The sequence below is a fragment of the Mytilus edulis genome, chromosome 2, assembly GCF_963676685.1.
Source record: "Mytilus edulis chromosome 2, xbMytEdul2.2, whole genome shotgun sequence".
In the NCBI taxonomy this organism is placed as follows: domain Eukaryota; kingdom Metazoa; phylum Mollusca; class Bivalvia; order Mytilida; family Mytilidae; genus Mytilus; species Mytilus edulis.
This window is the reverse complement of record NC_092345.1, coordinates 69602183-69624204: the sequence shown is the minus strand read 5'-3', so window position 1 is coordinate 69624204 and position 22022 is coordinate 69602183. Positions and strand designations below refer to the sequence as shown.

Genomic DNA, 22022 nt, shown 5'->3' with positions numbered 1-22022 from the left:
TTATTTGGATGGAGTTGTCTCATTGGCACTCATACCACATCTTCCTATATCTATTAATATAAACATTTTAAAAAGCATTTATGAAAAAAAATAAAGTACTTACAAAACGTTTGCGCTCTTTCAAGCAGCAGGAATTTTACATAAGATTCTGGGTTGAACAGTTGAATAACTGAATTGTGAAAATTAGCGCTCAAAATACGAAAGGCTCTTGGGAAAACCCACAGGAAGTATAGGGTTACACATTAATTATCACATCTACCAAGCGTGGTGGTGAAATGCAACTTCAGCGAAATATGTCAAAGTCTGATTGAGAGTGAAATCTTTAGATAATGCAAAGATTAAGTAGAGCTAAACCAGTCTTCTCCTGCTAATTGACTGGCATATGATATAAATAATCTGATATTTTTATTTAATAAACAAAAAATTTATGTGCAAAACATGGGGGAAGTTTTAGGAGTTAGGTTATATTTTTTTAGATTTAGTACGTAAGTAAGTAAGTAATGACTTTATTTAAAGAGGGTGACTCAATTAGCTTTCGCTAATCTACCTTGAGGCCCTCACAAAGAACAAACAGTACAACTATTAATTTACAAAGCTTACAGTTTCTAACATATTATGTAAATGCACTATTCATACTAACTATAAATTGTCTGTAGAACAAGAGAAACATAAATTCATATATATATATAGATATATATACATAACATACAAATCATTAGAATATTTGAGTAAGTTGTTATAAATCAATTAAAGTCAAGAAATTAACACATTTTTGTTTAAATATTTAAAACAACACGTTTAATAATTTATTGCGTCCGAAGCGCTTTTCTGGATTCCAGGTTTTCACAACATTTTATTTCATTTGGTAGTTTATTCCAAAGTATAGATGAGCTATATGCAAAAGATTTCTTCATTGAATTTGTGTTCGGTCGTACAACAGCTAAATTATTATTTGCAGATGACCTTAAATTTCTAGTATGTAGGTTAACAATTGGACAACAGAGTTCCTTTAAGTAATCAGGTGCTTTATCGTCAAGAATTTTATGAACAAGAATAAGTTTATGATATGAAATTCTAAATTTGTAATTCAACCACTTTAGCTCTTTAAATAAATTTATACTAGGTGTTAGTATTGGTGCATCAAGTATAATCCTTGCAGCTCTTTTCTGCATTTTAATAATTTTTTTATATCCATCTTCATAGCAATTTCCCCATATTGAGCAACAAAAATCAAATATGGGCAGGATATAAGCATTATAAAACAGCTTTCTACTACTTATATCCAAAAATTTCTTAATTCTAGATAGCAGTGCGATACGAGAACTTAAGGTTTTACATACATAGTCAATTTGAAATTTCCAGTCCAAATTTTTGTCAATATATACACCCAAAAGTTTCTGTATTTCAACGGGTGTGATTGGGCTATCTTGTATACATATATTCATATCATTTTCTAGCAAAGTCCGTTTCTTATTTGTTCCAATTAGCATAGAAGTAGTTTTTAAGGGATTTATAACCACCCTATTGTTCAGACACCAATTATTTATGGTGTTGGCATCGTAATTTAGTTTTCTTTCTATCTCTTCCTTATTTGTTCCATATGTATGAAGTGTTGTATCATCAGCATACATATCAATGGCTGTATGAGTGGCTTCTAAAGTCATGTCATTTATGAATAAGACAAACAAAAGGGGACCTAAAATGGACCCTTGGGGAACCCCATATTTGATACATTTAGATTCTGAGGCTGTATTACCAGAGCACACTTTTTGTTTTCTATTAGACAGGTACGACTCAAACCATTTTATTGAATGATTAGAGACATTGTATAAATGTAATTTATGGCAGAGAATGGTGTGATTAACGAGATCAAATGCCTTTTTTAAATCTAGAAAGACTGTACCTACAACATTACCACTATCAATACATTTGAGCCAGGTGTCAATTAATTTGGTAAGGGCTGTCTGACATGAGTGGTTAGATCGAAATCCAGATTGTGCCTCATGTAATACTTTATATTTTGACAGATATAGATAAAAATGTTTTGCGACATGTTTTTCAAATATTTTTGATAATGTAGGAAGTATTGATATAGGTCTGTAGTTTTCTGGCATTTTTAGATATTGGAGTTACTTTAGCTAATTTAAGATTTTCCGGGAAAACACCCTCTAGTATACTTAAGTTTATTAAATACGTTATACTTGGGGCTAAAGCTTCCAATGACAATTTAATGAAAAACGGACCAACTTCATCAAGTCCAGTGGCTTTTGATGTTTCTAGTTTAGAAAGTAATTTCTTAGTTTCGTCTAGTTTAATAAACGGAATAGTAAATCTAACACCACCGGGTATTTTATCTTGAACATAATCATTTAATTTATTTGCTTGACTGATATTGCGTGTTATTTGTAACATATTTATCACCTATCGTTGACACTTGTAAAGTGAGAGTTGAAATGATTTAATATATCTTGCATATTATCATACTCTTTATTTTCAAAATTCATGGTAGATGGAATTTCATTTTGGGTTTTGGGTTTTAAATCTTTGAGTAAAGCCCAAATTTCTTTAGGTTTTTTGTTATTTTCTATTGCTTGTTTGAAATAGGACTGTTTAGATTTTTCTATTAATCTAGTACAATTTTTGCGCCAATAACAGAATTTTTCCCATTCCTTCTTGCTTTGATAATGGTTTCTTTTCTTTTGAGCGTCTTTTATCTCATCGGTAAGCCAATCTGGTTGGCGTATATGTTTAATTCTTTTTACTTTGACAGAAATAGTTTATACCACATGTCAGTGGCAGATTGAATGTCACTTATTTGTTCAATTTGAGCAAAATTTGTCTTATTTAAATCCTCCAAAAACTTGTTTTCATTAAAGTTTTTGAAACATCGATACCGAATTTGTTTATGCTGTAAGCTTGGAACATCTTTTTGGTTTATTTTTCTCGTAATACATACTGGATAGTGATCACTAAGGGCTATTTTTGGGACATTTGTTTCAACTATATTTTCAGGGTTGTTAGCATAAACATGATCAATGATAGTACTTGGTGTTGATGTGATACGGGTAGGAGTATCAATTAATTGTACAATAGATTGTGTTAGTAAAAGATTTTCCCATTTATTGTTAAAGCACCCCCTGTAAAATCGATATTGATATCGCCGATTATTATCATTTCTAGTTCTAATTCATTTGCCTTCTCGATTTCCTTTCAAATTCATCAATCCACGATTGTGGCATATCAGGAGGTCTGTAGATAAAACATATTAATAGGGATTTGGAGTTTTTGAAATGAATCTGAAGCCATATACTTTCCAGTGAACTTATTTCTAAATCAGTTCTTCTTGTATATTTTAAAGAGCTAGAAACGCCGGTAAGCAAGTACACCCCTCCCTTTTTCTCACTTGTTTCACATCGATCTTTGCGTTCGAGTTCAAATCCTTTAATACTAATAAAACTGTCTTCTGTGTTATTTGTGAGAAATGTTTTACATATTCCCATAATATGTGTGTTATATTTTTGATTTATAAATAATTTCATCTCATCAAATTTAGATATGATTTTGTTTAAATGAGAAATTTTTAATCCATTTTTCTTAAGGCCAAAATATGTTTCTTCTAAATATTTTGTAGTTTTATTTTCGATATTTTGATATTTAGTTGCCTTTATTGATTCTTTTCTGTTATTATTTAAACATCTGTTTTTCTTTAAAGTAGTGTTCTGTAAGTGTAAAGTTTTTTCTGCACTTATGGAAGAAAAGTATTGATCATTTTCCATTCCTTTACATTTACATTCAATATTATCACACAAGGTACATATATTATTTAAACATTCAAATTTGTTCATTGTTTGTAAATTTTTTAAAGAAAAGTTTCGACATAGCATGCATTGCCAGTGTCCTAATTTGATGAATACCAGCAGTTTTTCATTTTATGTCCATATTTTGAGCAGATCCAACACTGTATTTTTGTCTCATGGCGGCAAAATCGAGAATTATGTCCCTCTTCGCCACATAAAAAACAAACACCAACGTGAAACTGAAAGTTGTTGTGATTTAAAGATGTTGTGTCCGACTTTTCTTTGATGACTTTGACAAGTGTATCGTATAGTCTGAGAAGTGTTGCCGTTCCTCTGTCAGTGAGGTGAATTCCGTCACGCCAGATGTGTTCGCTGTTGAGTTTAGGGATAGGACAACAGAAATTGCCCGATACGCCAAAATCTGCGGGTTTTTTTCTGTGTTATATCTACATAAATATACACAAACAAAATTTGTATACGATTTAATATCAATTGCTAGTTTGCTATCCACAGCGGTCACTGATTCGAAAAAAGGGGGAGCACCGAACAAATGTGTTGTCCCGAAGTATACTTTAGATCTATATACACTGTAACATAAACCTTCGTAGGTCCACATCGGTTTTTTATATGATACATTTTTAATTATCAATGCCGAACCTTGATAAGACTAAGTAAAAAAATATATCCAATATAAGAATAAAAGTCGAAAGCAAACGATATGAACCTACGAAGGCTATGGTATTGGACTACACGTACCTATGTTAGGTTTATGTCTAATTTCTTACACTTAAAATTTAAAACCCGAGGCTTGGGAAGCGTTTCAAATTTAAAAATTCAACTGCCGAGAGTGGAGAAAACTAGTATGCCTTTTTTTTGTGTCGGTACAAATTTGAATTTTGACACATCAAGCACTGATATGAAACGCACTACATGATGATTATATGAAGATTCTACCACGGCATCGAGTGTGGTAGTACGATATTTCTCCAATTCAGGCAGTTAAATTTCCATACTCTAAACGGGAGTCTTGCAGAGATATTTAAATATTCCAAATTTAAATACTGTATCATTATACGAGTGTCTATGGTGGAAATTGTGTTCTCAGTCTAATGATTTCTAGACTTATTTAGATAAACTGTATCGTTCTTTTTCAGTGGTCTGAAAAAAATTAGTTCTCTACATATAATAGCATACATGGTCGTCTTATATCGTGACATCGCAGTAAAAAAATCAGATAAAAGCATGAAAATTTTACATCATACGGTTTATTTTGAGAACTGAGATCAAACGGATCTCACGTTGATTACAAAATAATTAAAATAATTAAAATAATGAGAAAAAATATAATCAACCGATCGGGGACTGATCCCTCAAAATTCCTCAAAAATGTTTTAAATTTTGTAAAAACAATGATAAATGTTTTGGTACGATATGAATCCTCATGAATCACGGACATTCATATTTATAGTTTTTTAATGTACAGTGTTAACTTGACAGACATTTGACAACAGAAATAACATATATATTTACATGTATAGGTAACAATGTTTAGAGACAAACGCCTGTGGGGATCTAGATGAAAGCGACGAAAACGACACAAACATATGATAACTTTTATTCTATACACATGGAAAAAAGTATTGCAACACCTTGACTTGTTAAAACTTGAAAAATCAGCCTCTTTTTTTGGATGAAATATCATAAAATATGTGTATTATATTATTGAAACATAGTTGGCATTGAAACGAACAAAACATGTTTGAAAAAAAATGATTTATATAACCACAATTTTAATAACAAAATGAAGTGTTTTTTGTACAAAAAAATGCATTTTACAACTTTTACTGTAGTCGAACTTTACAATGTCAGACATTTCAAAATTAATCTTCAGATGACTGTTCACATCATGGTTGATCGTTATATGCCAAAAAAATAGTACTTTGTGCGAAGCCTTCATTCAAACGGAGAACCGCATCTTAACGTCTTCTGATTTTTGCCATAAATCGACTAATTTGTTGCTAAGGTAGCAGCAACCATTTCTGATGAAGGGCATTGTTTATTTCATGATGTGTTTGAACTGGGGTATCCTTTCGCGCACTTTCCGCCCAATAGTGTCCCATATATGCTCGATATGGTTCAAAGTCGGGTTAAATCAGATAAAAGCATGAAAATTTTACATCATACGGTTTATTTTGAGAACTGAGATCAAACGGATCTCACGTTGATTACAAAATAATTAAAATAATTAAAATAATGAGAAAAAATATAATCAACCGATCGGGGACTGATCCCTCAAAATTCCTCAAAAATGTTTTAAATTTTGTAAAAACAATGATAAATGTTTTGGTACGATATGAATCCTCATGAATCACGGACATTCATATTTATAGTTTTTTAATGTACAGTGTTAACTTGACAGACATTTGACAACAGAAATAACATATATATTTACATGTATAGGTAACAATGTTTAGAGACAAACGCCTGTGGGGATCTAGATGAAAGCGACGAAAACGACACAAACATATGATAACTTTTATTCTATACACATGGAAAAAAGTATTGCAACACCTTGACTTGTTAAAACTTGAAAAATCAGCCTCTTTTTTTGGATGAAATATCATAAAATATGTGTATTATATTATTGAAACATAGTTGGCATTGAAACGAACAAAACATGTTTGAAAAAAAATGATTTATATAACCACAATTTTAATAACAAAATGAAGTGTTTTTTGTACAAAAAAATGCATTTTACAACTTTTACTGTAGTCGAACTTTACAATGTCAGACATTTCAAAATTAATCTTCAGATGACTGTTCACATCATGGTTGATCGTTATATGCCAAAAAAATAGTACTTTGTGCGAAGCCTTCATTCAAACGGAGAACCGCATCTTAACGTCTTCTGATTCCTGCCATAAATCGACTAATTTGTTGCTAAGGTAGCAGCAACCATTTCTGATGAAGGGCATTGTTTATTTCATGATGTGTTTGAACTGGGGTATCCTTTCGCGCACTTTCCGCCCAATAGTGTCCCATATATGCTCGATATGGTTCAAAGTCGGGCTACGATCGGGCCAAGGAAGATGAACCAAATTCCATTTGAACATTGGATCTTCCTCCACGATGCTAATTTCCAACTTTGGCGGGCTCTGCACTACATTAGATACGGAAAACTGTGTGTCTGTTCGTTAGCAGAGGTCTCCGAAATGGTCTTATCGCACGATAGCCAGTAGCGATGAGTTGATCTCGAACAGTTCTTGTTAAAAGGCTCCTGTATGGCCACCACTCTCTTTTTAGGATTGTCTTGTATGCAATGGGTTTCCTTCCGACCAACCTTCATTATGCTTGATTTTCTCAAGCAAATGGTATAGGGGGTCTTCATTATCTCGGAAGGTCTTTAACAGCGTTTATTGCCTGATTTTTATTCTCAAAACGACTTATAGTGGAATGCTGATGACCAACAATACGTGCAGTTTTTACAGCGACATCCCTGCTTCTCTTGTGCTGATAATCTGCCATCTTGCTGCAGTTAAGAGTTTTCAGGGACTCATTACAAGGTGTCAATCACATAACTTTAAAAACTTAGTTATTTAAAGTGTTGAAAACAATGAGGGTAAAAACATCTGTTTTGCTGTTTACGGGTACAGTAGCTGCATGTGCAGATAAAAACTTATCGAGTCCATATTTATTGATTAAACTCGGGTGATACTTAAATAATGTTTAACTAGTTCTATTTTACCAAATTATATCACAAAAAAATAAAGAGTGTTTTTTTAATTCCAATTTCAATTTGGTGTTGCAATACTTTTTTCCATGTGTATACTTAAATTTTTATCTTTCTCTCAGCGTCACGGTTAAAAGGTTAGAAATGAATGAACTTGTTATTTGAAATGCCTTTACAATTAAGCTTCTTGCAATAAAAACGAAGCAAATAATGAAAGTAATAAATAAGTTATTGAACTGTGAGTTTAAAAGACGTGTATATACATATTTTGTATGTATATAATAATTGAACTGTCACGATTTTCGGTAACTATAAGTTTACCATGTTAAAAGACGTGTACATATATATTGATTATTACAATGAAGTTCAATGATTACGAATTTACGTGGTTATGCTTCAAATAACAACTTGTTGAAGCAAAAGGATGTGATTTAGTTCATATAAGCGGATTGCATACTTTCAATGTATTAGTATACATATATTAATATACATTTCTTCAAAGTTGGTTGTGGACACTTTATGTAAGTACCTTTGTTTAATTACAAAAAACAAGTAAATGTCTTGTTTTTCATGTTCATGTTTTAATTTAAATGGCTCACGCCTGTGTTCAAATTTCTCTTTATTTTTTTTTCTTCAATTCATACTTTTAACTAGTAAAGGAAAGCAATATAATAAGACTTTATCTCACTTATAAATAGTTATTGTAATGCAAATGAAAATATCTGACAAATGTGAAACACACTGAAAATTTAACAGTACAGTTAATTCCAAAACCATGTTATTTACGCATTTGACTTTACAAAAATCATTTTCATGTCAACCGAGTATGAGTTAAATCTTAATGATGTAAAAAATAAATGAAGGTTTTATTTTAAAGAACAGAAAAATTTGAAAAGAATTAAAGTTAATATGAAAAGACATTAAAACTTGAATCAAAGGTTTGTTATTGTCAAATACATTTGATTTAATTCTTGTTGACACAAATAAAGTTAGATTTGTTAAAATAATAAGGTTTGTCATTTCACAAAAGTAATATTGAGTAATTAACCTATAATGTTTTTATTTCAAACACCTTATCGTGTACTTCAAAAATCGACAAGGGATAATCTTTAACCTCCGGCTATTTTTTTTTTCTTACGGAAAGTAACCAGTGTAATCGAAACATTTTAAATTTGAACATGCAAGTAAGTGAAAATAAAATATACTTTTTTCTCATTTTGCTCCATACCGTGATAAATAAATCTGATTAAAATCAGATCATTCACTTTTCTTTGTTAGATTTAATAATATATGTTATGGCGCGTTAATCAGATTGAACCTAGATACAACGAACGGACAAATGCCAATACACTGAAATGTCATCAGTGTAGCTATTTCGTTTATTTATTTTTTGACCTTCAGTGCTTTCATTAATGTATTATATAACCATTGATAACTTTCCGAAGAAAAGTTTATAAACTTTGTTAATGTAAATGTCAATTTTGGACATGTTGTTTTTAACTTTAGATGATATTGACTAGAATATATGATTATGTTTCTGTCATCTTGTTCAGTTTCTATTTTATTTTATGTATATACTGCGGATAACAGTTCTGTAGAATTAAAGATTTGTCGTTGTTTCACTCAGTTTGAGCAAATAAATAGAGATATAGAGATAAATATCTTACGAGCAATAACGTGTCATATAAGGGGTATGTAATATGAAGTTTGATAACCGTTTTCTTAACGGCATCATCGTCGCTAGCCAAGGATTACGATCCTATAGTTGTTTATATCCTCGTCCTTTGTCTCTAATATTTAGTTTTCTCGTGAAAAAGGCTAACAAATTGCAAATACTATGGTAATGTTTTTCTGTGAGATCCTTTGATTTTGTAAATATGATTTTTTCCATCTCGTTTTCATTTGCATTGCCAGAATGTGTTCTTCAGTTAAGGACTGTCGTTCCACTTGTGTATGTCCACTTTATCACTTTATATGTTATCTTCATTGAGCTGAATTTGGACACATTTCTAAACGTAGTCAACGATTTTCCCCACGAGGGCGCTGGATCGTTACGAGTAACGATACATGTACACAATAAATAAATTATATAAACACCTAAAAAAGTGTACACAACAACTCCAAATAAATAAATTTGATGTATTTACTGTCTTCTAATTGGTTAAAAGAATTAGCTTTATTTTTAATGTTATCAATTTTTCTGGCGACACGCCCACTCTAACGTTGTGTATTCATACGTAAACATCTGTGTACGTTGTTATTCGTATTAATATATATATCTTTGAGCCTTATTTTTGATAGAAATTTATTTATAATGAATGGCAATAATTTATTTTGAATTTATTGAACCATAAAATTAATTTTTGACTCTTCACATTTAACATAATCCGCTTCGCGGATTATCCAATATGAAAAGTCAAAAATTAATTTTATGGTTCAATAAATTCAAAATAAATAACAGCCATTCATTAAATACAAAAAAAAGGTAATAAATGTAATTATTTAGAAATATTTCGGATAACAGATAGCCTTCGTCAGTCAGATTCTGATGTTAAATGAATCATCTTTAAGTCTTCTTAGATTAAACTTTTACTAAATCTTGAAATTTATACAATAAAAAAGTCAAACCGAACATCAGTTAAGACGCTTGCATCATTCTAAAAATGTTGTTAAACATGACATAGGTTATATGGCTTATTACAACAGAGAGCTCACATATATGCTTTAAATACAAATAATAATGTGCGATTTGAACCAGCACAATTCTAAAACTTTAACGAGAACGACCATTATGATGGTATAACATGTATAAGCATGATAACGTCTTTAAAATTACCAAAATAGACAGCACTGTTCAAACGATCTAAATTTTAAAATATTTGAATTTGACAGAGTAAAATAGCTACATGTACAACAGAGTCTGAATATTTAAACATCGCGAACAAACGGCCGTTAAAATGTAATAATAATTTTTGACTAAGTATAACTAGAAGACCGTGGCTTGGTACTTATATATCTCTCAAAAAATTAAGCAATTTAAATTGGAATCTTCGACAAATTTATTTAATAAATGAAAAAGGTTAAGAAAAAGAAACAGAGACTGTAATAATAAGTAATATAACCTAAATGTGAAGCACTAAACGGAGTCGAACTACATCTATTCATTTATATAATAACTAGAATAACTACTACATTAACTGTCGGATTTATAAGTGGGAGCTCCATGACCAAATATTACGTACAACATATATATATATGTGTGTATTAATTACCGCAAATATGTGTTTTCATATGTTTTCCGACAATTACCGAAATTAATAAAGTGATAAAGGAGTAAATCTCAGCGGCAAACGGAACATCTCATGGACTAATATTTTACTGATTTTAAACTGGTAACCTGACAATTCAATTGAGGTAGGTTAAGACTTTAACAAAATTAATGCAAATCCTTGAATATTTTGCATTTGCATTGATATGCGAATTTTTAAGAATCTGTCAGTTTTTTTAAATCCATTTTATTCTTTTTGAGGGTTTCTAAGTTTCTTTTGGGTTTCTCTTATCTTCTTCAGTCAAACAAAGGGAAAAAAACGGTTGTCGTACATTGTATATGTACGGGATTACAATAATGAACATATCATGTACTTTAAGTTCAAAAATCATTGCTTGCGTTTTTGAAGAATTAAAAAAAAAAATATTGCGATTTCCGGATAAAACTGGTCATATCAAAATGAATCGGATTTTCGAATGAGAATTCTGATTATTAGTGCGAAATTCACCCAGGCGCATTACTCGTATTAGTAAAAACCTCACAATAATAATATCCGAATTACAAATAAGTATGTGGGAAAAAATATATTTATCAAAATGTTAAGGTTACATGTATATAGGACTTTTGTGTTACACTTAGACGTTTGTAATTTGTTTTAATGTGAGAAAGTTGTGACATGATTGTTGATGAATAAATTTGGTTTTTCATTTTAGATTTAAAGATTTCATTTTCAATATCACCAAACAAATCTTTCAGAGACTACCGTAGCGTGAATTAGTTTCATATAGATTACAACAGCCTCAAACATATTACATATTGTTATGTTTTATATTTGAAATAAGTAAAATTTGCCATAAGGCTATAAAATGTATCATGAAATGAGAGACTATAATTGTAAATGACTATTTATTACCTTGTACACCAGAAAAAAGTTAGTTATAATAAGTAAAATATGCACTAAAACAAACGCACCGTCACTAATTTGTATTTAAGTGTAATTATATTAGTTGTTTCGTGAAATTTGAAAAATGGTATTTTTATGCCCCACCTACGATAGTAGAGGGGCATTATGTTTTCTGGTCTGTGCGTCCGTTCGTCCGTCTGTCTGTCTGTCTGTTCGTCCGTCTGTCCCGCTTCAGGTTAAAGTTTTTGGTCAAGGTAGTTTTTTATGAAGTTGAAGTCCAATCAACTTGAAACTTAGTACACATGTTCCTTATGATATGATCTTTCTAATTTTAAAGCCAAATTAAACTTTTGACCCCAATTTCATGGTCCACTGAACATAGAAAATGACAGTGCATGTTTTAGGTTAGAGTTTTTGGTCAAGGTAGTTTTTGATGAAGTTGAAGTCCAATCAACTTGAAACTTAGTACACATGTTCTCTATGATATTATCTTTCTAATTTTAATGCCTAATTATATTTTTTATCCAATTTCATGGTCCATTGAACATGGAAAATAATAGTGTGAATGGGGCATCCGTGTACTTTGGACACATTCTTGTTAAAAGAATAATTAACCAACATGCTACATTAAAAATTAAAAATTCGTTTTTCATGCTATTTAAAAAATATAATAGGTTAGGGTCAAAAGTTAAAACGAAAGAAGACCGCATTACGGCAAACATAACAAATAAATTTGGTCTCAGAGGTTAGTAATTCAGCAGTAAGATCTAAAAATTTATTTGTACTTATATTAATTTCACTTTTGATAGTTTAAAAATGTAATGCATAATTAAACATGTATTGTTTTCTAAAAATAAACATTTATAGTCCGTCATCCACTCGATATATTTATATTTTCCACATAACACATGGTAAAACTTTTCAGAAACTGCATGTTTTATCTTTACACTTAATCCATCGGATGTGTATTGATTGATAAGTCTAGGTGACCAAAGTTTATTTAGTTGAAACTGTGGTTTTAACTATAGCCTCTAGAAACTGCGAGTGCTTTTAACCCCCCCCCCCCCCCCCCCCCATCCCCCCACCAAGACCGACTTGATGAGCCAAGGCGTTAAAACTGATTTTCACATGTTGAGCTATAATGTTGTACAATTTAACACCACTAGTTAGGGGAATGCTGAGCGGCCACTTGCATGTTAAACCCCGCAACATTGTTTTGTGTGTCTTTGAATCCAAAACTTGTATTTCTTTGGTTATCGTTGGTTGCTCTCCACATTTGTTTTTTGGTCCATTGCTGAAACATTGAAATCAAGCTGTCGGTTTTTCTCCTCTGACTCGTGGACTAAATGATATATTGTCATACTGTATGTGGCGTATATATTTATATATATATACGAGTCTAAATTGAAAACTACATATATACGAGTCTAAATTGAAAACTACATATATACGAGTCTAAATTGAAAACTACGTTCAAACCTTTGATTGCGTTAGATAAAAACCGCAATTTCTATACGAGTGCATGTAAAACAAATTTCGTTGTAGAAGGGTCTAAATACAGCACAAACAACATTTTCCAAAAGACCAAAAAAGTGAAAAAGTATATTTAAACAAAACGCATTTGACTAACAGGTCGAACAACTGATGTTCTTAAACCCTGCTGACTGCCATTGGCGATTGCCAAATAAAATTGATCACGAGATGTAACAAAATGGATCTTAATATGAATTTAATACTAAACAGAAAACAATAAACTTGTGGCCCTGATGTTATGCCACAAAAATAAAATGTTTGTGGCATAACATATATATGTTGGTTTTTTTTTATAATTTTTTGACTAAAAGTTGCTGTTGTACAGAAATTGTTTTAAAGATATATGTCGGTAAAAGGGGATATTCTATAGTTGTCTCCCTCCAATTTCTATGTAATAATCATAAAAATTAACTATAATATTGAAGATTTGACAGCTTCTTTTAGAAATATTGGGGTGCAAAAGCGTTGACTGAAGCACTTTATACTAAGCATCTTCACAAGATTAATGCTATATAAATTCTGTGTTGTCTTTTTGGTTACTGTTGTTTGTCTTTTGGCAGATTTTTTTACCATGGCGGTTTTGGTCAATTGCAATCGACGTATATATCAGTTTGAATATCCCTTTTGTTATCTTCCGCCTCTCTCCAGCAAGACATGCTAGTAATAATGTATGACCACGTCAATGCTTTATTTTATTCTATTACTTTCATTTAAATAATCTTTAGGAAAACTAAATATTGTCTAGTTTGATAATAATCAATCCGCAAATCAACCGACTTTTCTCTCCATAATATTTAAAACAGTATTTTAAAATATATGCAATTGGTTTGATGTTTTTGTTTTTCACTATAATTATGTTTATTCCATATGCGTAATAATTAGTCATTGAATTTGAATGAACAAATTTAATTCTGATAGGGCAATGTTCGTAGTAAGCCATTTAACCTTCAGTTAACAAGGCAGAAAGGTATATATATAAACGATTGCCAGTTTAATTACCATATCATCAATTATCTAAAAAAAAAACATTTTAAGCATTTTATAATTTTCCATTCGGATTGCAGTAATAACACAATTTATGGTTTTGTTTTACCGTCAAATCACGGTTCAAATCACGGGTAAAATGATAAAAAGATATCGCCCCAAATCACAACCACCAATACAGGCTTATGATCAAACAAAGTGTATTATATGGAAGATTTAAGTAAGTGTAATTATATGAGGGTCTAGATGGGGATTACCGGGAAAAAGTAAAGAAGATAGAAAAAATAAGTTAAAATAATAAAGAATAGAGAAAACATATGCTAAAAAAATAAAGAATATTGAAAAAGGACAAACAAATTGAGAAATAGAGATGAGGTACATTAAATATTATTGAATACCGGTACTGAAATAAGAACCCCATTCATACCCTCATATTATCATATATCAGAATCAAGACAATGCGACACCATAAGTCTGCAGTAAATTTTTGCATCGATATTCTGGCAGTATAGACCTCTACTTTGTAAAAAAAAAAATGTGTACATATATTACTATCCCAATAGACTTGTTTCAAAAATACTTCTTTATTCTTTATAGAAAGGGAAAAAAGAAAGTGTAATTTATGTAAGCTAGATATTGGAGATGAATTTCATTACATTATTAATTGTTCACATTTTACAGAAGAGAGAAATAGATTTATAAATCGAAATTTTAGTATAAGGCCAAATATTATAGTATTTACTGAAATTATGTCGTCTACAAATAGGACAGATCTCATTAATTTATGTAAGTTTATACGAACTATAAACAAGCGAGTGTGTCCTCCTGAATAAGTTCTTTTTGTCTTTGTTGTTGTTGTATATATTGTATATTTATGTTTATGTAGTTAATATATTGTATTATACATGCATGTCTTCTCTGTACCTATGTATTTGGTGATGAGAATAAAGATATATAACTATATATAACCCGCTTCTTTCCATAAGTTTCCAGTCAATTTTTATAGGCTAGTCCTACAATGAGGGGCCTGATGGGTTATTTTCGTTTTTCGTGATCGGCGCTGTTTTCGCTATCGTGATCCGTTTTTCTACAGATTTATTATTTTTTTATATTTTCGGGATCCGTGATCATGGAAATTTATTTTCTGTGAATCGTGATTGACAAAAAAATCAACTCGTGAATCGTGATGAGAAACCCCCGCCCCCCTTATCAGGACCCTCTGCAATTGGTATTTGTCCAGAGAACGTATGAAATAGTTGCGTTTGAACGTAAAGCAATGAACAATCAATCAATTAAGTTAAACATGGCATTGCTTTGCTCATATTTTCTATTCATCATCTCACGCAATCTAATGCGTAATTATTCTAATGCAGCCATAGTTGAGTCGTAATTGTTACACATAGCATTGTGAATACTATATTGCTTTAATTTATCTAACTAAATATGAATAACTAACACTTTACTGTTTAACACGTCACTTTCGAACTGTATAATTTTAACATTGAAATGGACTTAATCACAAATCTTCATAAACATGTGAGCTCTTGTTTTTTTTTTGTTTTTTTTTTTTTAATTTCATACTTAAATTCATTAACACTTGGTATATACAAAAGTATATGATAATCAGTTTGTCACATTTGTCCTTTACACTGGAGATTATCTGTAAATCAAGAGACAACTTTACAGTAACACGTACATGTCACGCTAGCCTAGGACCGTAGGACATCGTTCACTGCTTGACAGCAAATATAAGGTTTAACCAGGATGCCATGCCTACATGTACAACCATAATTCTTTTGAAAGAGAGTATATACCGAGAGATGATTTTTTTTATTTTCAGATAAATTATCTTCTATCTGACAAATAAATTAGTTTTCAGTTCTGATATTAAAATATTTCTTCACGAACTAATAAAGATGGGATGAAATCCGTTTTACTTGTTATTAACTATAGCATATAATTAAATTCAACTACGTCAAATACCAACAAAATACCTTTTAAAGTATAAGGGATTGATCTGTTTAAACCTTCAGTATAGGCCTTTGTGCCCTAAGAAAATTTAATACTAGTTAGCACTAGAATGAACTTATGTCGGCTTTAAATGAACAATTATATGAGCCATTCGGCCTTTTTGGATAAACTGTTTTTCAAATTTTGTGGCACACAAATCAGGCTGTTGCAACTAAAAGAAGGAAAACGGTTTTTTTTTTTTTTTTTTTTTTTTTTTTTTTTTTATCTCTTTGTGTATATATAGATCTTTATAATATTACGAACAATTATCACCCTCAAATACATTAAATTTTCAGAAAACAAAAAATATTGCAACATAAGTTTTTCCTGCATATAAAAGTCTCATAAAATCATTTTGGCAAAAATACAGTGTAGAATCAATGTAAGGTAGTTCAAAATTATCAACGGAAACGTCCAAATTAATAACGCTAACGGCCGTCCATAACAACAAAGGGACGTTATCCAAATAGAAAGGTCATAGTTTGAAGGCTGCAAGTTTGTTAAACCCATTCCAAAAGTTTTAATGAACGAAATCGGATTTAGATGATGAAAGGATACGAATTCTAAGGATACAGATGTCAGTGTTTTGCTTTGTCAGAAAATTCTAACGTTTGTACTTTGTATCTGGGAGTGGGACATTTTTCTAAAATCCGAGAGATCCTGGCACACAAGATAGTCATCAGCCGGACAGCAAATCCCATAATGGCGTCGATTTTATTATTATAGTCACGTGATTTCGGATTCAAAAAATGGCTTTTTTTTTAAACGGCAATGACGCCACGAAAACGTCAGCGTAAATACATTTTAAGTTTCTCCCAAAATTAACTACATATATCATTTGATACGGAAGGTTTCAGACTTTCACTGTGTTCATATTTAAAGAGTTAAAACTCAAGACTTTCTTGCAAATTTGATGGTTGAAGTTGAAAAAAAGTTCCGCGGAAGTGACACTTGAAATTAAATAAATGTAAATTGTAATACCAAACGGAATGGTAACGGGATTTCCTTTATATGAATGATTCCTCCTGATTTTATGAACAGAAAATGCCTATTGATAGAAAAACTCGCCAGGTAAAACGGCATTGTGTCAATTCAACAAGCCCCGAAATTGAACGATCAAAGGGGAATAACTCGATCTAAACAACATGCCAAACATAAACAAAGAATGGGCGGCGACAAGAAATGACAAGGACATTATTTTTGCCTGCGAATCACGACTCTTCACATAAATTTCAAAAGATAATATCATAAATCTTTATAAGAAGTTGAAAGTTCCTAAGTAACATGGAAATAGCGATAATATAAAAAAAGAAGATGTGGTATGATTGCCAATGAGACAACTATCTATATAAGTTTAGTTTAGGGCACGTTTGATCTGAACATTGACGATACAGCATACAGTTTGTTTTCGATTGAAACACGTGTGGAGTAATATCTTTTATTCCCAAATAATTTGCCTTCTGTTAAATAATTTATTATGGTTTCCATATTTTTTATAAATTCAGTGGCAGATCCGGAACTTTTCATAAGGGGTACCCCCTGACTGAAATAAAACTGGAAGGCACTCAAAAAAAAAGTCGTCATGCTGTAGTGATTCCCTATATAATCAACCAATGTTTACCCACAGGCACCCCCTCCCCTAGATCTGGCTATGAAATGTGGTTCTTCTGGAATTTCAAAAATAATAACATAACAAATATGTCTTTAATGTTAATTTTTCTAGTAACACATACTTTGAATCACTCATTTCTTGCTTACCTACATTGTATATGCATTGAACTAGGAAAATTATTCCATCTATATATTTTTTTCCTAAAAATATTACTGCCCATAAGCATGAGGATGAATTTTTAGTTGGATTGGCTTGTACAGAAGGTATTTACAAGCCCTGGGCAGTTGGACTTTGTGGTTACTGAACAAAGTGATAGCTTTAATTTGATTTTAACACGTCCACCGGTTTTATTGGTGGATACACTCATGACATTTCTAATGCTTATGTTAAATACATTTCTGGTTTACAGATACAATTCACATCACAAAAAAAAAAATAATAATTATGAGAAAAAGAATTGTTTTGAATTATTTGATTTCTGTGTTATAATTAGATGTTTCCATGAAAGAAAAATCTTTCTTAACTGTTTTTATAAAGTACCTGAAGATCAGAAATGTATTTCATTTGAGCATAATTACAATGTCAAGAGGCCCTCTAGCAATCCAGTTCAAATGACAGAAACACATTTAACTTTAATAAAGATGCAATTTTTCAATGATTTCTTTTGAAAACTTTATATATATATATATAGGACACAAACATGTTTCTATTTTTTTTTCTTCTATTTTTTTAATAAAAAATGCAAGTGTCCTTTGAACTGAATCATGAGCAGAACTCGTGTTACTGAACCGCCAAAAACACACCCTTTGTAATTAATTCATACATTTAACATTTATTTTTAAATTTTACTGTAGTGCACTAAATTAAGTTTGTTTATTAAAATTGAGCTTTGCGTTTGTGTAAAATAATACTTTTTTATAAATACATTTCACTTATGTAGATTTAAAAAGAACATTTTTTTTATAAAAAATTTATTTCATTTCATATTTCTTTTTCTTTACTGACTTGAATTGTGTTTTTAAAAAAGCCAATTAATCTTAAAAACTATAGATACATGCTAATCATATTTTTGTATGCAAATTGAAAGCTTTTTATCTTAAATGTTGCCTTTCCAAATTTTTAATTTGTACTTTTTAAATATTTTTGTTGATGGTAATAATGTAAGACTAGAAGACATTTATAATTCTTTAAATAATATGCCGGTTAAAATTAAGCCAGAAACATTTGAAGTAATTTGTTTTCCTAAATTCTTTATTAAACCAATTTAACTCTGAACCAGCATTAATTAAAATGAAACCCAACAGAATACCTGTCTGATAATTTTGATGAACTTAGCTATATGACTTATGATTAACCTTTTAAAGAATCAAGCTAATTTAGAAAATTTTGCATATATAAAATTAAAATCCCTTTTCCAGAAACACGATTTAATATTTAAAAGGTACACAGAGTTCTACTCCTGGCTTTAACAAATAAAAAATAATTACCAGCAAAGCCAGAAAGGGGTTATCAAACAAACAACTTAACAACTTAACAAATTAACTCCTTATAATACTGACATATTTACACTTTTACTTTTTTTTCTCAAGCCAACTTACTAATAAAACCAGTTAGATATATTCCAAAGAAATATTTAATTACTGTCATCTCAACAATTTGTACAGCAATAATATGTTAGTGGGCTTTATCAATGAAAGTGGTCTTGCTAATTTCCATAGACCTCAATAATTTTTTGTTTGTTGTGGAATTAAGTTATTTTTAAAACATTCAAAATTGCATTGTTCATGGTTATATGTTGAAAACTGTCTTAAAAATTTCTAATTTTAATAATTAAAGATAGTTATTGTATAAAAAAAGTTGGCATGAAATACATTGAAAAATTAAACCAATACCTAATGTTGAGATTATACAACATTATCAAGAAGCATCTGAAATAACAAACACAGCATTAGTATCACCTCCACCGGCTATCAAATCAATTTAATAACCTTCAAGACATTCAAAAGAGGTAAACTTACTAATATATAGGTTCCCTGAAAACAATCATTAATTATGAATGTTAATGAATATTGATTCTTAAAATTGTTTTTGACCCAGAATTTTTTATGAATCAATAGAACAGAAGTTAAATAATATTTGAAACTAAATAAAAATAACATAATAAACAAAATAAAACAATTAAACATAATCAAAAGTAATTAATTTGTATAAATGCCACCAAGAAGAAGAAATAACTTATTCAGCTTCAATAATCTCGCCCAGGGAACATGGCATTGGAAATAGGCAAGCCAATTTACCACACATACAAGAATAAACTAAAAATGAAATATTCCATTCCAATGATATGGGAAATGTGCTGAACCATTTCAGGCTGTAATATGGTATACAGATATTTTATCAAGCACATATTAATTGGTGAATTTCAACAAGGAGAAGTAAAAAAAAAATGTATGTTTTTCACTACCACACATTGCCTAAATGGTGAAGGTCTTTATACATGTAGCATCCTTATTTTTATTACACATCTTCTGTTCTTAATTGTAAAAGGGAATATGTACATCTACACAGTTTCCACCCTTTTCACATCTGAGTTTCATAGAAATTTTTTTTGCTCAAGAAATCATGTTCTAAATTCATAGTTACTATCATCTAATACTTAACATGCTTAAGCATAACAGGAAAATCCAAAATAGTTAAAATCATTATAACCTGAATTCTGTTTGGTTTTAACGAATGGCTAAAGATTGTTCACTACATTTTCAAGGAGTAAAATTCAAATAACTGTGGAACAAATATACAATCATTGATACTGAACACTTGCATGTCACAGTCAGTGACTAACATTTAATGCCTGAGTATGTGTGGTAGAACCAAGAACGAGATCAATTGTTACTGCTATACACAATTTTATACATGTAATAGGTACAATATGTATCACAGTCTTGTCAAGAATTGCTTCTCAAAAAAAACCTGTGTCAACATGAATTACATTTGGAACAGAAGTTTATTCATTATTCATAAATATTCAAATGAACCTGTCTATGAAGCAGTTAGTGTACAAAAGTCTGGCCAAGAAGTGATCACTTTAGAAATTGAAATCACCACAGCTGACAAACATTCAAATGTACAACATATCATGATGTCATTGTGGTTTTAACTTATATTAAGTAAACATAAAAATCTAAGAAATTTTTACTAACTCCAATTTGACATCCTAAACAGTAACACGACCAACCCTATGGACAACTTATCAGGATGTCATGAAGGACACTTTGAACTGGTGTGAACAATTTTGTGGTACTCTAAATGGCCCGACTCATGTTCAACTGCATTTCATATCAGACCTATCAAATAAACATGAAAACATCTACTACTTTGTCAAATACATATACAGTGTTCCAGCTAGGTTTTCAAAAGGGCAGGGTGCCAATCCTGAAAAAGGGCATTTAACGCGCGATATGATAATATGAAAAGGGCATATTTTAATAAAAGATGTTAATCAAACATTTGTGTTTATTCGTTGAATCACAGGTTATACAAGAACAACATCTGTAGCCCATATAGAACTCTATCTTTCTACTTTTAAGGCTGAAAAACTTGTCAAGCAGCACAGTTGAACTTTATATGCAGTATGTTTTGAAAGGAGATCTGTTTCATACTGTTTCTATGGTCTACCACATTTTACCAGTTTCACCTTTCTACCCCTGCTGTGCTTGATGGCAATACAGCACAAAACAGCTGTGCTCAGTAAATTCACAATTTTAGGATATAAAGCAACAGTGAAAAATAGTATCAAAAATAAAGAATACAGAAAAAGATGACCAAGGCACCCTACCAACACTGCTACTAAGACCCTCTTTAACTTTTCCCATAACTCAAAATAAATACCTAAACATATATATTCTTAAGCAAGAAGTATGGAGACACATTTTAGAATATGTAAATGGGTTACTCAATGCTAGGAAAAAAATCAGATTGAGTTATCTTTCTTTATTCGGGTGTGCTCCTTCTTTGGAGGATTATAAACAGTACGTAAATATGATGTAAATATGATCACAATATGGCGGCCGATTTTGTTATTTTCGTATCAAAAATGAAGGCAGTCAATGACAAATACGTCTGAATTTTCTGTTTATTTTACAGAAAACAAGTAAAACAATGTCTTCAACGAGTTTATAATGGTT

The 22022-nt window shown here is 30.6% G+C and overlaps 1 protein-coding gene across 3 annotated transcripts in view; it reads left to right on the top strand.

Annotated features, from left to right (window-relative positions):
- The first annotated feature begins 7814 nt into the window (after positions 1-7814).
- LOC139512784 (major facilitator superfamily domain-containing protein 6-like) overlaps positions 7815-22022 on the top strand; it is a 40168-nt gene continuing 25960 nt past the window's right edge. Inside the window, exon 1 of one of the 3 annotated variants that reach the window (XM_071300697.1) lies at positions 7815-8048. The gene's annotated coding sequence lies outside the window, so the exon portion shown is untranslated. Of the gene's footprint in view, positions 8049-16667; positions 16836-22022 lie in introns of those variants that run through there. The other 2 variants (XM_071300696.1, XM_071300698.1) reach the window with 2 other exon arrangements.